We start from the raw sequence: 14,489 nt of genomic DNA on the forward strand, positions 1-14,489 counted from the left end.
CCAGCCCTTATTTTACCTTGCAGGTTAATAGTAGGTGTACCGCTGTCCCTGAGTCCTTCTGAAGTGTTCCCTTGTAGTGTCCAGCGTCTTATCCACTGACGACTCTCAGAAATGGCGGGTCTGCTATACCCCAAAGAAACCAGCATGCAAGATTCAGCTCTGGATCAGCACTTTGCATAATATTATAGCACTTAGATATATTTATAGTGAAAACAAGAATGCATTTATCATCAAAAATTCAGCTGATAGGGAATAAGGATACTGGAGACAAAAGGTCACATATAAAACAAAATCATAACATGTTTTCTAGAGAATAAACTTAACTAACAGGTTAACCTCCTGTATAAAGAAGTGTATCTCACTCAACATCTTTTGCAGCTTTTCAGTCAAAGTTGGCTGAGATTCCATTTTCACAAATGTTCATGCACTGCTTGTTTACTTTTTAGGTGCAAGATGGGGGTAGGGGTGTCATCTTTGGCTTCTACTTATATCCCCAGAGTTCATAGTCTGCATTCAAAGACACCGTAATCACCCGGGCCTTGATTTTTCTGTGTGCTGCTTGCCTGTTGACTTCACATCTCTTCATTGTATTCATTTGTAATTGGGCATTTATTGTATTAGCTTAAAATGCTTAATTTACATCCCAACAGAGACAGGTGAATAAACATATCTTGTCTGACAGAACACCTGTTACTTCACCTCTGCTGGTGACTCATAGCTTGATGTAGACACTAAGAACGTGTTTTCAGTATATATACATAATTCCTTACAATATCTGTACATACATTTCACAACAATATTAATGATTAGTGTGACCCTGGCTTTCATTTAAAATGTCACATGACATTTTTTGTTAAACCAGAATGTAGTTCAGAATCAGGACATTCCTGTCACCCAATTGCTGTTTGGTATTAAGGGATTCTTGGGTCACGATAAGAGTTGAGCAAGTAATTACTTATTTATTTGTAAAAGACTTAAATATAAGTGGAGCTCTGCGCAAAAGTCTCCCTTGATATCACTGCAAATTATGATGGTTAATCAGCAAGCATTTCTGATTCATTTCATTTAATATTATCAATTCCCAGGATTTCTTTAATTAGAGATAATTTATTCAAAATAATAAACATTTTCAGTTATATATTTTAAAAATCTTAGCCATGTGACCTTCTTAGTCTACCTTTTTAAAATCAAATATTGGCAAAATATTTTTTTTATTTGTAGAAAATATATAGACATTAAAATTACTGCAGCAAAAATCAATATAAATTAGTTTCAGCTTTGTTGCTATTTACCATTATCTGAGAGAGATTCAGCAGCAGACGCAGGAGTGTTTTGCAGTCTCGTCATTAGTGATTGCTTTGGACATTGTTGCTGAAATGGCAAAGTGAAAACACCTAGGTGTATAGAAATAAATATACATGACATTTCAGTGAACTGATTTTACCCAGTGAACTACAAATGACTCTGAGATAGCTATTTACACAAGGAAAGGAGATACTTTTACATCTTGGAAGAGAGGAAGGTGATCAGGAACAGTCAGAATGGATTCACCAAGGGCAAGTCATGCCTGACCAACCCGATTGCCCTCTATGATGAGATGACTGGATCTGTGAATATGGGGAAAGCGGTGGACATGATATACCTTGATTATAGCAAAGCTTTTGATATAGTCTCCCACAGTATTCTTGCCAGCAAGTTAAAGAAGTATGGGTTGGAGGGTAGTGATAGGATTCAGAGTGACCTAAGCAAATGAGAGGATTGGGCCAAAAGAAATCTGATGTGGTTCAATAGGGATAAGTGCAGAGTCCAGCACTTAAGACGAAAGAATCCCATGCACTGCTACAGACTGGGGACCAACTGGCTAGGCAGCAGTTCTGCAGAAAAGGACTTCGGGGGTTACAGTGGACAAGAAGCTGGATGTATCAATACTATGCCCTGGCTGCAAAGAATGATAATGGTATATTGGGCTGCATTAGTAGGAGCAGTGCCAGCAGATCAATGGAAGTGATTATTCCCCTCTATTTGACACTGGTGAGGCCACATCTGGAGTATTGTGCCTAGTTTTGGACCCCCCACTACAAAAAGGATGTGGACAAATTGGAGAGAGTCCAGTAGAGGGCAACACAAGTGATTAGGGGGCTGGAGCACATGACTTATGAGGAGAGGCTGAGGGAACTAGGCTTGTTTAGTCTGCATTGGAGAAGAATGAGGGGGATTTGATAGCAGCCTTTAGAGGGGGTTCCTAGGACGATGGAACTAGGCTTTTTTATTGGTGGTAGATGACAGAACAAGGAGCAATGGTCTCAAGTTGCAGTGGGGGAGATCTAGGTTGGATATTAGGAAAAAAAATTTCACTAGGAGGGTGGTGAAGCACTGGAATAGGTTACCTAGGGAAATGGTGGAATCTCCATCCTTAGAGGTTTTTAATGCCTGGCTTGACAAGTGCCGCTGGGATGATTTAGTTGGGGTTGGTTCTGCTTTGAGCAGGGGGGTTGGATTAGATGACCTCCTGAGGTCCCTTCCAATCTTAATCTTCTATGATTCTGTGATCTAATCTGGCTTCGGCATCAAGGAAGCCCATTGAAGGTATGTGAAGTCAGTTTTTCTGGGTTCATGACCATGTACCGTGTTCCACAATGTACAAGCTCAGACCAACATACCTTATTTTGTTGAATTCTAGTCCACTAAGATTACAAACAGTATCAAAGGGATAGTACAGAATCCTGAATTCAGCAGTCAATTTAAAAATTAAATTGTACTGTGCACTACTATAGGGTTTTCAGTTTTATATAGGTAAATTATATAACACGGGGAATTTATCTAGAAATGCAGGTCAATGCCATTCACAGGCACCTTAATGTATTAGACAATACTATATAAATACAATAAAATTTTCAGTATTGAAATACCATCAAACTTTTAAACTTAATAAAAGGCCCAGTAGCAGAAACAATGCTCCATAATCACCCTTGACCTACCCCTGCTATTGACTTTAAAGTAAATGATTTTCAAATACTTTTGTATTATACACACTTATTAAAGTAAATGTCTTCTTTGTTAAACACACAAGAAAAATAATTGCTAAGATGTTTGTCTATTATCAGAATTTTGATGAATGTTGTACTTCAGTCATATGATACAAACTGTATTTTGAAATTTGTAATTTTATAATTGGAAGTAGTCACTTACAGCTTTATACTTTTGTTCCAATGACAGATGACATTTGCAGTATCATAACTTGCTAGATGTCATATAACTTATTGCAAAATCTGTTTGTCTACTGAGTTTTATCTTCATGCATTTTGTTTGTTGTTTGGAACACTTCTGTTCAAATAGAAGAAGTGGGTAATAATTTACTCCTTGTATTGTCTTTGCGAACAGCATGAAAATTCAAAGTTATGAATTTTTTTGTAAAGACTGAACATGTAGCAGAAAAGTAGACTGAGTCAATGACGATATATGTCCAGGAAAACCCATATCCTAAACTTTGCACATTTTCTGTAGTTAGAATGATAATAAATGATGCCAGTTTTCCAGTTAATGTACCTTGAGATGGCAAAAGAAATATTAACTGGAAAAAAACCTTGCTAATCATAGGGTGATATTTTATAATTAACCATGTCAATTAAGAGGCTTCAAGCTGCAGTCTTCCATATATAAAATGACTGCACTCTAGTTCGGAACAAAATGGTTATCTATTTATGACTAATGTTGGGGTGTTCTTTAATAATTAGTAATATCGTACTTGGATCTGTCACTAATATGGTGTGTTTGTACTATAAATGGCATGGATATTTCATTTTAGGGATCTGTCAGGGTATCAGAGCCTATCCACCCTGGGAAAGAGACAAATGGCTCTTTCTAATGGTCACCTAACATTTTACATTTAAAAGTCATTAAGAGACCGTGACAGAGCGAGTAGACTTAATGCCTCTAATCCACTCTCATAGGGAGGGCCCAAACCAGTTTGAACAAAAAGGAACCAGACTTAGAGGTCCACAAATACACACACAGGAGGATCTGGGCTTGCTAGGAGAATGTTGGTTCTGTTCCTGTAACTTAATTATCTAATTCACTTTGTAGGAAAGTGTAGGATTAAATGAAATTATGTCTAAGAACAAGGAATATAGGTGATACCTACAGAATGGTGGACTTGTATCCTGGAAAGGATTTAGGGGCCACAGTGGACAAGCAACTGAACATGATCTTCCAGTGTGATGATGTGGCAAAAAGGGCCAATGTGATCCTCAGATGCATAAACGGAGGAGTAGTAAATAGGAGGAGGGAGATGATTTTACCTCTCTATGCAGCACCGGTGAGGTACAGGAATACTGCATACAGTTCTGTTTTCCACTTATTAAAAAGGAAATTGAAGAATTGGAAAACATGCAGAACAGAGCCAAGTGATTGGAGAGCTGAAGAAAATGTTTTACAATGAGAGACTTAAAGAGCTCCATCTGTTATAGTTTATCAAAAAGAAGATTGAAAAGTTACTTGATTACAGTGTATAAGTATCTTCATGAGGAGAAAATCATCATCGTTGTCCATCGTCGTCGTCGTCATCATCCTCATCATCAAAAAGGAAAATCCCAAAGGGACATAGCTTCCTTGCAGATTGAGCACCACACCAATCAACCTCTGGCTAGTTCCTTAAGATGGTCTAGCTGGATGTTCAGTCCATGTCCATCATTGGTAATCTTATCACACTATCAAAACTTTTGGTGACTGTGGTTCTTTAGGTAGAGAATACCAGTTACTTTAATAAAGTACTCTCTAATCTAGCACAGAGTGGAATAACTAGAACCAATTGAGCCAGACAAATTCAAATTAGAAATTAGGTACAAATATTTAATAGTGAGGCTGATTAGCTGATGGAAAAAACTACTAAGGGAAGTGGTAGATTCTCTAACTCTTGATGTCTTTAGATCAAGACTGGATGTCTTTCTGGCAGATATACTTTTGACAAACACAAGTTATACCTTAGTCAAATGCAAAGTATTGGGCTCAGTACAGGAGTAACTGGGTGAAATTTAATAGCCTGAGATATATGGGAGGTCAGACTAGGTGATCTAACGGTCCCTTCTGGCCCTAAAGTCTATGAATTAAATACACATGTTGTCTGTTGTCTTAAAATTCCTTTTTCTCTAGTGCTTTGTTCCAACTATTAAATAAAACTATTTTTTTAAAGAAAGCTGTTGGTCATTTATCACTGACCTCAGGTTTCTGAAGGGAAGAAGCATAGATGCCCTAAATCCAGTTGGTCCCATAGGTCGATAAGTAGTTGGTTTGAATGAGGTAGTGTATCTAGGGCACAGTCTAAGAATGGAAGAATCATGAAATTCCACACTGCGACAGGTAAGGGCAAGATCAGAAAGGGGGGAGAAATGCAGCTATGCTGTAATTGAGACACTATTATAAACACTTTATTTCATTATGTGCATCACGTTATGGCATGCTCAGTCCTTGACTCCAAAAAATATCCTTGTAGATGGGAAGGGAGACCTTCTTTGCTGCAGGTATCCTGTTTAATTTAAGAATTGTATTTCAGTCACTCATAGGATAGGATTGTTACTAGAAAAGAAACACCTGTGGACAGAAGAAAACAGTGGTGAGTTGGGTTGGCATTGCTGACTAGGTACATATACATAGCGAGAGAGAGATTATTGTAATAAAGGAAATGAAAAATCATATCCACACAACATGAATCAGTACAAGCAAGAAATTAATCAACAGTCTTGTCTGTTTCTACTTTTATTGTGGTTTGCAATATATGGTAAACTTAATCGGTGTTTTTATCTTACCTTATCAGTAATCTTCGCCATTTGTTCTCTGTGGTTCTATGATTTAAAGGTTGGAAATGCAACCATTAGCATTCTTAGAATTCCCCTCCCTTCCCCTGGCCGCTACACCAGCTATCTTAAAAATGTTCTGACCTTTAATCATATAATTTGTTATATAGAATATAATGGTTTAAGCAAATAAAAAATTCTATTATTTTCAGTGTCTGGTTGATGACTGAATGTTGGTGAATTTCCCATCTTGATGGCTTTTGTCACTGAAATATTAAACCTGACTGGAGATTTCAGTCAGTACAAATGTTTCTATAGTATACAGTGCACTGAGAAACCCTGAGGGTTGACACGGGATAATTTCTCCATTTCAGCTGGTTGAATGAACTGTCTGATGAATTCTCGTATTTTGGAAGGAGACAGCTGTTACACTATAATTCTTTCATATGTTTCAAGAAAGACGTTTTAGTATGACATTTTTATGTATATAAGCTGTTCTTGACTTTCCTTCTGTGCCTTGAATAAGGGTCTGTTATGCAAAGGCATGCTAATGCTATTCCTTGAGTGCAGTGGGAAAAGCTAGTCTTCATGACTAAATTATCTCCTGAGAGATGATGGAAAGCTCTGCATGGGTTTTAAAAAAGTTTTTGGGCCTTCAGTTACCCCTCTTTGTTACTAATTGTGCAGGTTTAATCTTTGACATTCCTTCACAACTCTTTACTTACTTCATTGGTAGGAGCATTGCCAGCAGATCGAGGGAAGTGGTTATTTCCCTCCATTTGGCATTGGTGAGGCTGCATTTGGAGTATTGTGTCCAGTTTTGGGCCCCCACTACAAAAAGGATGTGGACAAGTTGGAGAGAGTGCAACGGAGGACAACAAAAATGATTAGGGGGCTGGAGCACAAGACTTATGAGGAGAGACTGAGGGAACTAGGCTTGTTTAGTCTGCATTGGAGAAGAATGAGGGAGGATTTGGTAGCAGACTTTAACTACCTGAAAGGGGGTTCCAGAGAGGATGGAGGTAGGCTGTTTTCAATGGTAGTAGATAACAGAACAAGGAGCAATGGTCTTAAATTGCAGTGGGGGAGGTCTAGGTTGGATTTAGGAAAAAGTTTTTCACTAGGAGGGTGGTGAAGCACTGGAATGGGTTTCCTAGGGAGGTGGTGGAATCTCCATCTTTAGAGGTTTTTAAGCTGCAGCTTGACGAAGCCCTGGCTGGAATGATTTAGCTGAGGTTAGTCCTGCTTTGAGCAGGCAGTTGGACTAGATGACCTCCTGAGGTCCCTTCCAACTCTAATCTTCTATGATTCTATGATCACTTTCTACATATCCTGCAGCTACAGATTTTGCTTTGTCCATGAGATATGACCAACTATTGCTAGTAGCCTTTTCTTCCGAAACGCTGCTCTTCAATCATTACAACAGCTTGTGAAATCGTAGCATTGGGCCGGCAAATAGCGATTGTTAGAGAAGCAAAAAAATACAACCCCCAAAAAACAAACAAAAACAAAACCAACCAGCAACACACTTGAAATAAAATCCAAAGGAAACTTATTTTTTATGAGCCTTCCTTCCATTTGGAACGTTTGGAATTTACAGTCTTTTCTGTTAGACTTCACTCTGCAGTGTAGACATACCCTATTTAATTTCAGTCGACTTTCACCCACCAAACTTAAGAAGTCAGAGGAGTGGGATCATACCACATGCATTGCATCAGGGGTTTGCGTCACCACGAGCCGTGTTTGCCTCAATAATCAAAGCAGTGCACCATGGGTAGCTATCCCACAGTGCCATTTGGGAAGGTTGTTGTCCAAAACAAACAGACAAACATTTTTTTGTGCCATTTTTACAAACCCATTTCTGCTGTATGCACGCCATTGCCGGAGAGGCATGGAGCCCACTCAGCTGGGCACAATAATTGTGAGTATCACAAATACCTCATGACTTATCCTGCAGTATTTTCAAGGCCGAGACAGGAGCCGCAGCGCAGAGAATTACGATGTTACTGAAACCACCTTGCTAGAAGCCATAGAACAAAACAATTCCAGTTTGCTGAATGCTGCCATGTACCATCTTCAATCGGTGGAGCGCTGCTTCTGGTCCCGGGAAACAAGCACTGACTGGTGGGATCGTATCATTATGAAGGTGTGGGATGATGAGCAGTGGCTGCAGATCTTTCGTATGCGAAAGGCCACTTTCCTTGAAGTTTGTGCAGAGCTGTCCCCAGCCCTGAAACGCATGAATACTCGCTTGAGAGCAGCTGTGACAGTGGAGAACTGAGTGGCCATCGCTCTGTGGAAGCTAGCAACCCCAGACTGCTACCGGTCAGTTGGGAATCAGTTTGGAGTCACTAAATCAATTGTGGGAGCTGCTGCGATACAAGTGTGCAGGGCCATTAATAGACTTCTGGTAAGAAGGGTAGTGACTTTGGGAAACATACAGGACATAGTGGAGAGGTTTGCCACAGTGGGGTTCCCAAACTGTGGTGGGGCCATAGATGGCACACACATCCCTATCTCAGCACCGGACCACCTTGCCACAGAATACATAAACCGAAAGGGATACTTCTCAATGGTGTTGTAGGTCCTTGTGGATCATAGAGGATGCTTCACCGACATCAGTGTGGGGTGGTCTGGAAAGGTGCATGATGCGCACATCTTTAGAAACTCAGATCTGTTTAAAAAGATGCAGGAGAGCACTTTCTTTCCTGACCAAAAAATAAATATTGGCACTGCGCCTCAGGGAAGCATTGAAAACCCATTTTTGCAATGAACCTCAGTACTGTACGTCTCTGTTACTGCTGTCCCTTCCCTTCCCATACCCCACCCTCACACCATCGTTCCCTGCCCCCTCTTCTCCTGCCGACAATCCCCGCGCTCTCAATGAATAAAGAGTAATGCTTTTTAAAGCAGTACAATTTTATTGGTGATCCGTTACAGTGGGGGGAAAGTAAGATAATTTAACATTCTCATAAGGCTGTTTGGCCAGCCAGAGCAAAGTGTGACTGCAAACAGCAAAGCACACACGTTCCCAGTTCTTAAAGGGGCTGTCTCCTCTTTCCACTCCCCTCCACCGGCATGGAGTGGAGCATGTACTGCACCCTACTCAACCTCCTCGTAGAACACTTGGGGGCAGAGCCTAGGAAACAGCTTGTTAGCTGAGCGTTTTGCAGGGTCTGAAGGGGGAGTCTGTCCTGCTGCTGCTCTTCCTGGAGCTCTACCAGACTCCTCAGCATGTCAGACTGATCCTTCATAATACGCAACATCTCCTCTTGTGTTGCATGCTCCTGCTCCTGGGCTGATTTTCTGTTTTCCATGTCCATGTTCAGTTTCTCTGACAATGACATCCTCCAGGCTCTGAGCTCTGTGTCAGCAGCCATGGAGGCATTCATTAGTTCGTTGAACATGTCATCCCGAGGATTTTTTTTCACCTTCTAATCTGGGAAAGGCGCTCTGCAGGAGTAGAAGCAGGGGTGAAGGCTGATCCGTCCACTGTAAGCCAAGCAAAGCAAAACGTTTCCATTGTTAGCTGGTCCCATGGATGAAAAGAAATGTTACAATGTAAAAAGAACCCCCATTCATATTCACAAGGCAACGCCAGATCTGCATACCAATCTGTACGTAATGCATGGGTTGGAGTGGCGTTCCAGCCATGATAAGTAAGGGGCCATTGCATCCATTATAGGGAAGTCTCTATAGCACTAAATTCCTCAATCCACACTTAACGAAGGAGCAGGATCATTGGGCTCCCCTTTACCATCCCAAAGACTGGTTTGGGAGGAGGTGGTCAAAGGGATTGGAGGAGGGTGTGGATGAAGTGTCACTGGAGAAAACATAGGGGCACCCGTTCCCGGACTCCTAACACCCAGGACAACAATGTCATGGCTAGGAATTGTGAGTGTTGAGGTCCAGGGGAATAACACGCAGTGACTATATTAGTCGGGTACTGTGAACTTGCGCCATCTTCCCTAGGTGATCATGTGTGATATCAGTTTCCTGAGGGTAAAACAGGTGGAAAGGGAATATTTGCTGCAAGCATCTTGGTACCTGGCCCTTATGCTGCTATGCTGTGTCCCACAATGATGCCTGCTCATTTAGTAGTGGGGGAAAGTGTCCTAATGTGGCAGAAGAAATAAAGCTGCTTTCCCCAGAAGTCTTCTGCAAAGAATTGCAGAGTAAGTACATGAAAGTTTCCTTGAGATATCCACCGAGGATTCTTGGAGCATCCCTGTGCACATAGTCTGTTCCGGGCGTAACCCTCTGCTTAAGTAGACCAGCACCCAGGAAGCCCATCCCCACAAACACAAAGAGTCCTTTTTTCACAGAAATAAGAAGCTGGACTGGGGCTATAACCACAGACATACAGTTTGCTATACACACTCACCAGATGTGCCTTCCCCGGCATCTCGGTCAGTCACTTTGTCCTGCATCCAGCTGGGCTGCTCTGGGGTAACAAACGGGTCCTGGCTCTCAGGGAGAATGGATACCCCGCTTGCGTGCCCCCTGTTCTCCTCCTCCTCCTCCTCCTCCTCCACAGAGCCTTCCTCATTCATCCTGGACTGGGATTCTATGGAGGTATCTATGCTGCGTGGTGGTACAGTGGTGGGGTCACCGCTGAGAATTGCATGCAGCTCCTCATAAAAGCGGCATGTCTTTGGTGATGACATGGAATAACTGTTCGCCTCCCTAGTTTTCTGATATGCCTGCCTCAGCTCTTTAATTTTAATGCAGCACTGCTGCACATCGCTGTTGTGGCCTTCTCCACCATACTATGCAATATCTTCTCGTAGATATTCAAATTTCTTTTGCTGGCTTAGAGCTGGGCCAGAACAGACTCTTCGCCCCACAGGCTGATGAGATCGAAAACCTCAGGTCGACTCCATGCTGGAGTGCGTTTGGGGCGTGCAGTCGCTATGAGCAGTTCAGCTACAAAGCTCTCTCGATGCTGACCAAACAGGAAATGAGAATTCAAAATTTCCCAGGGCTTGGGGGGGATGGGCTTTTTCCTGTTCATGTGGCTGTGGTGCAGCAGAATGCAAATGTCCAGGGAGGTCACAACAGAGCATTCTGGGAGGCCAATGGCGTCGATTTATGTTGCACTCTGCCTACACTGATGCTCATTCGAGCCATATAATTTGACTTTAGAGCTACGCCACTCGCGGAGGTGGTTTTATTAAGTCGATTTTACTGTGAGTTAGGTTGGCAGAACTGACATGGCAGTGGAGATGCATACTTTATGTGGTTGACGTTAGCCGCATTACGTCGACCTCCATTGTCAGTATAGACCAGGCCTTAGAGTCTGTTTTTCTTTTGGTGCTCCGGCTCACCTAGTGAAAGCATATCCCTACAAAGACTCCAGGGAAGAATGTTCTCTGGACTGAGGTAATGCCTCAATTTTTCCTTCTTGGATTCAGATTTCCTAAAGTGTGTTGGCGATTTCTTTGCCTGTCAGCCTTCCCAAATATTGTATATTTGGAAATATTACTTTTCAACCCATGTTTGCCATCTATGTTATGCTGTAGTTAACTGAGTCATTACTAGCTGCTTAAGGACTCGTGAAGAATTGTTGCAATTTTCCTCCATTAATAAGAAACAAATCACTGAAGTTTTTTATTTTTTTTATTTTTCCAGATCACTTAATCTGGGGCTTTGAACATTAAAATAGAAGTTAGATCAACATTAACTCATGGTAATTACACATTTCACATTACTTAGCAGGATATTCTTTGTACCCTAGGTGAGAATCGCAGTGGTAAAAATTGTTGTACAACTTAAATTATGATCAAGCAAACAGGCCTGAAACACACATTCTCATTTTAACTCAGAAGAACTAAAATACTTGTCAGTTGGTGGGTGATCAGTCATTGTTCTTTTTTTAACATTATGTGCGTGTTGTATAGTATGGAGAGGGCTTCTAACATCAGAAAGAATATGATTGTTTAAATGAACATAATGCACTCTCAGTTTAACCATGAAATGTAGGTGTAATCCAAACAAAACAAAGCAAAACTGGATTTACAAAGCCTCTTTATCAGATATGTTTTTATGGTTTGGCAGTTTGCTTGTTCAGCTTCAGTTCAGAAGTAGTGAGGCTGTCCAGGCAAAATTTAAAAACATCATAGGGGAACAATTTACTGTAATAACAACAACCTGTTGCAGAATGAGCAGTTTCCTTTCTCAAAGAGTAACACAACTGAGTTCCATATATTTTCTTTCCACTGCTAGCCTCTTCCGTCTCCCAGAAGTATGACGTTCTTTCAAGGGCCACTATAGGACAATACCTTTTGCTGCCCAATTGCTGTGCTCTTGCAATCTAATTTGGACCAGCTGATGAAGAAGTGGTGGAAACCCCTCACACATCTCGCTGTGTCTAGAAGACAGTGGATAAGAAAAACATGCTCGTCAAGTATGCCAGTGGCTCTCACACTTTGATCAGAACTGGGTGGCTCAGGCAGCCTTGGGCTGAGGAAAGACTGACCACATTCATGGTACTGCCCCCAGCAGCTGGAGCTGTAGTGTAACTTCTTTGGGACCGACAAGTATGACCAAAATAACGTCAGCACCATAGTTCCAGATTCCAGAGGCAGTACTGTGAATATGGTCAGTCTTCACTCAAACCAGGGGTGCCTGAGCAACCAAGATTTTGTGTGTGTGTGTGTGTATGTATGTATGTGTATATATATATAGTATATGTTGGGGGGGAGGGAGGTGAGACCATGCTCCCAAAGAACTTACATACAACAAAGAACATACACTACATTTTAAAAATAGCAGCTTGTCTATTTCTCCTCTCCCCAAATATGTGAAATTCAGAATAATTCTACATCAAGCAGCATAAAATACATCAAAAGAAACACCTACTTTTAAAGAAATTTAAAAATGATGGTAATCTGTCAAAAAATGTAAAATAACAGCATATGTGAATATGATGTACATTCTACTTCAACATATTTGTATACTTGCATTGATATCTCTAGACACCATATTTTCAAATTTAATCAATTAGAAAGAAATACAGTTGCTGGTATATTATTTGCATGGAGATTTTATCTTTAATGATCACTACTTTCAGTTATTGAAGTTCTAAAATGCCCTGTAATGCTGTAATTTTTAGATTGAGCATCTTATTTAAAAAAATCCTGTCATACTTAGCAAAATATTTCACTATGCAATAGTGGGTTCATAAATAATCAAAAATAATTTTAAACAGACATGCTAGTCTGTGTTTAAATATTTTTTCGATGTATCTTGTTATAGCAGATCTTGTCTCCTTAGCTGCCGGCCCTCTTCTCTGAAACAATCACAAGGCTTACTCTCTCCAAATGTAAAAACATTGTATAAAATATTTTATTCAGGGTTTGGTAATGAAGAAAGTGAGCTGCTTTGATGGCATTGTGCTCAAATCAGTGTATAATCGAGGCAGATGCTGTCCAACCTTCTTCACTCTGCTCATCTGTGGATAATAGCCTGAAGCTAAAATAACTATTCTTAGTTTCAGAACTTTCTTGAGAAGAAACTGCCAGTCTTGTGAAGTTGTGCCAAATATGTGGAGATTTTTTATATATTTATAAAGTACAATCTCAAAATAAAAAAAGGAATTCCCATGCCACTATACCTGGTGAGTTGGAGACATGGGGAAATGGAGCAGAGCCAGTCAGCTCCCTCTACAATCTTGTGCCTGGGGAGAAATGGCAGAACAACCAAAATGGAAATAGGAATTACAGACTCGGTCACTTCTTAATTTCCTGCCAGAGATGAAAGAGAAAATGATCTATTGGTTAAAATGCACAACAGTGGATCAAAAGATCTGAGTTATGTTCCTAGCTTTGCCACAGACTTCCTCTGTGATTGTGAGCAATTCAAATTATCAATTTCCCCATCTCTAGAATTAAAATTGTAATACTTCTGTACCTCACATGGTCTTACAAAGTGTGCATGACATAGAAGTGAAAAAGATTATTAATTAATTATAGTTTTCATAGGATTTATCGCTGGAAAATATTTTCCTAGCCCAGCTTCCACTTCCTGATTGTATAGCGTGGTTTGGGAATAGTATGATGAAACTGGTAATATCATGGTTTTAAGGGAAGTTTATTATAAATGTTTCTCCAAGATAACATAATTGAATATACAAGCTGCCAAAACCTTCTTTTAAATATTTACTGACAGTATTCTAAATATAAGAATCTGCAAAAATGATTTTGTCTATACAACATACAATGCCCATTTATAATAACTCAAATCTGATTACTTGAGACCGCTGTTCATTCAGTGGAGGGTTTGAATGGCTTATCAGGTCATTCATGAAGAAGGAAGGAAATCCATCTCACCTGCATACACACACATCTGCCACCTTGTTTTAGATATAAGACTTGTTAGTCAGGATCAAACCTGATTTTCTTAACAGCTTCTGTCTCTTTTTACATGTTTCAAATTTTCAAGTTCACAACTTTGGAATTACTGCTAGAAACATTAAAAAGCATAACTAACTAAACTTCCTGAATATCAGTTTCCTTTAGTTCTTAAGAAATTAGCACATTGACAACCGTTTGGAAACATGCATAGCTCTTACTCCTAAATGTTACTCCTAAAATCTGTGTAGACATTTTTACTGTAAGGCCTGCTCTATGCTTAAAATTTAGATCGACATAGCTACATTGCACAGGCACGACATAGCTATGCCAGCCTAATTCGGTGTAG

At 40.4% G+C, this 14,489-nt stretch overlaps 1 protein-coding gene and 1 pseudogene across 9 annotated transcripts in view; both read left to right on the forward strand.

Annotated features, from left to right (window-relative positions):
* Window positions 1-14,489, forward strand: part of CTBP1 (C-terminal binding protein 1) — a 385,409-nt gene that overhangs the window by 202,847 nt on the left and 168,073 nt on the right. The gene's annotated exons all lie outside the window — the stretch shown is intronic.
* On the forward strand, window positions 4,145-8,562 carry LOC137166062 (uncharacterized; annotated as a pseudogene).

The sequence above is a fragment of the Emydura macquarii genome, unplaced genomic scaffold (assembly GCF_026122565.2).
Source record: "Emydura macquarii macquarii isolate MOO-44397 ecotype Brisbane River unplaced genomic scaffold, CSIRO-AGI_Emac_v2 contig_2795, whole genome shotgun sequence".
Lineage (NCBI taxonomy): Eukaryota > Metazoa > Chordata > Testudines > Chelidae > Emydura > Emydura macquarii.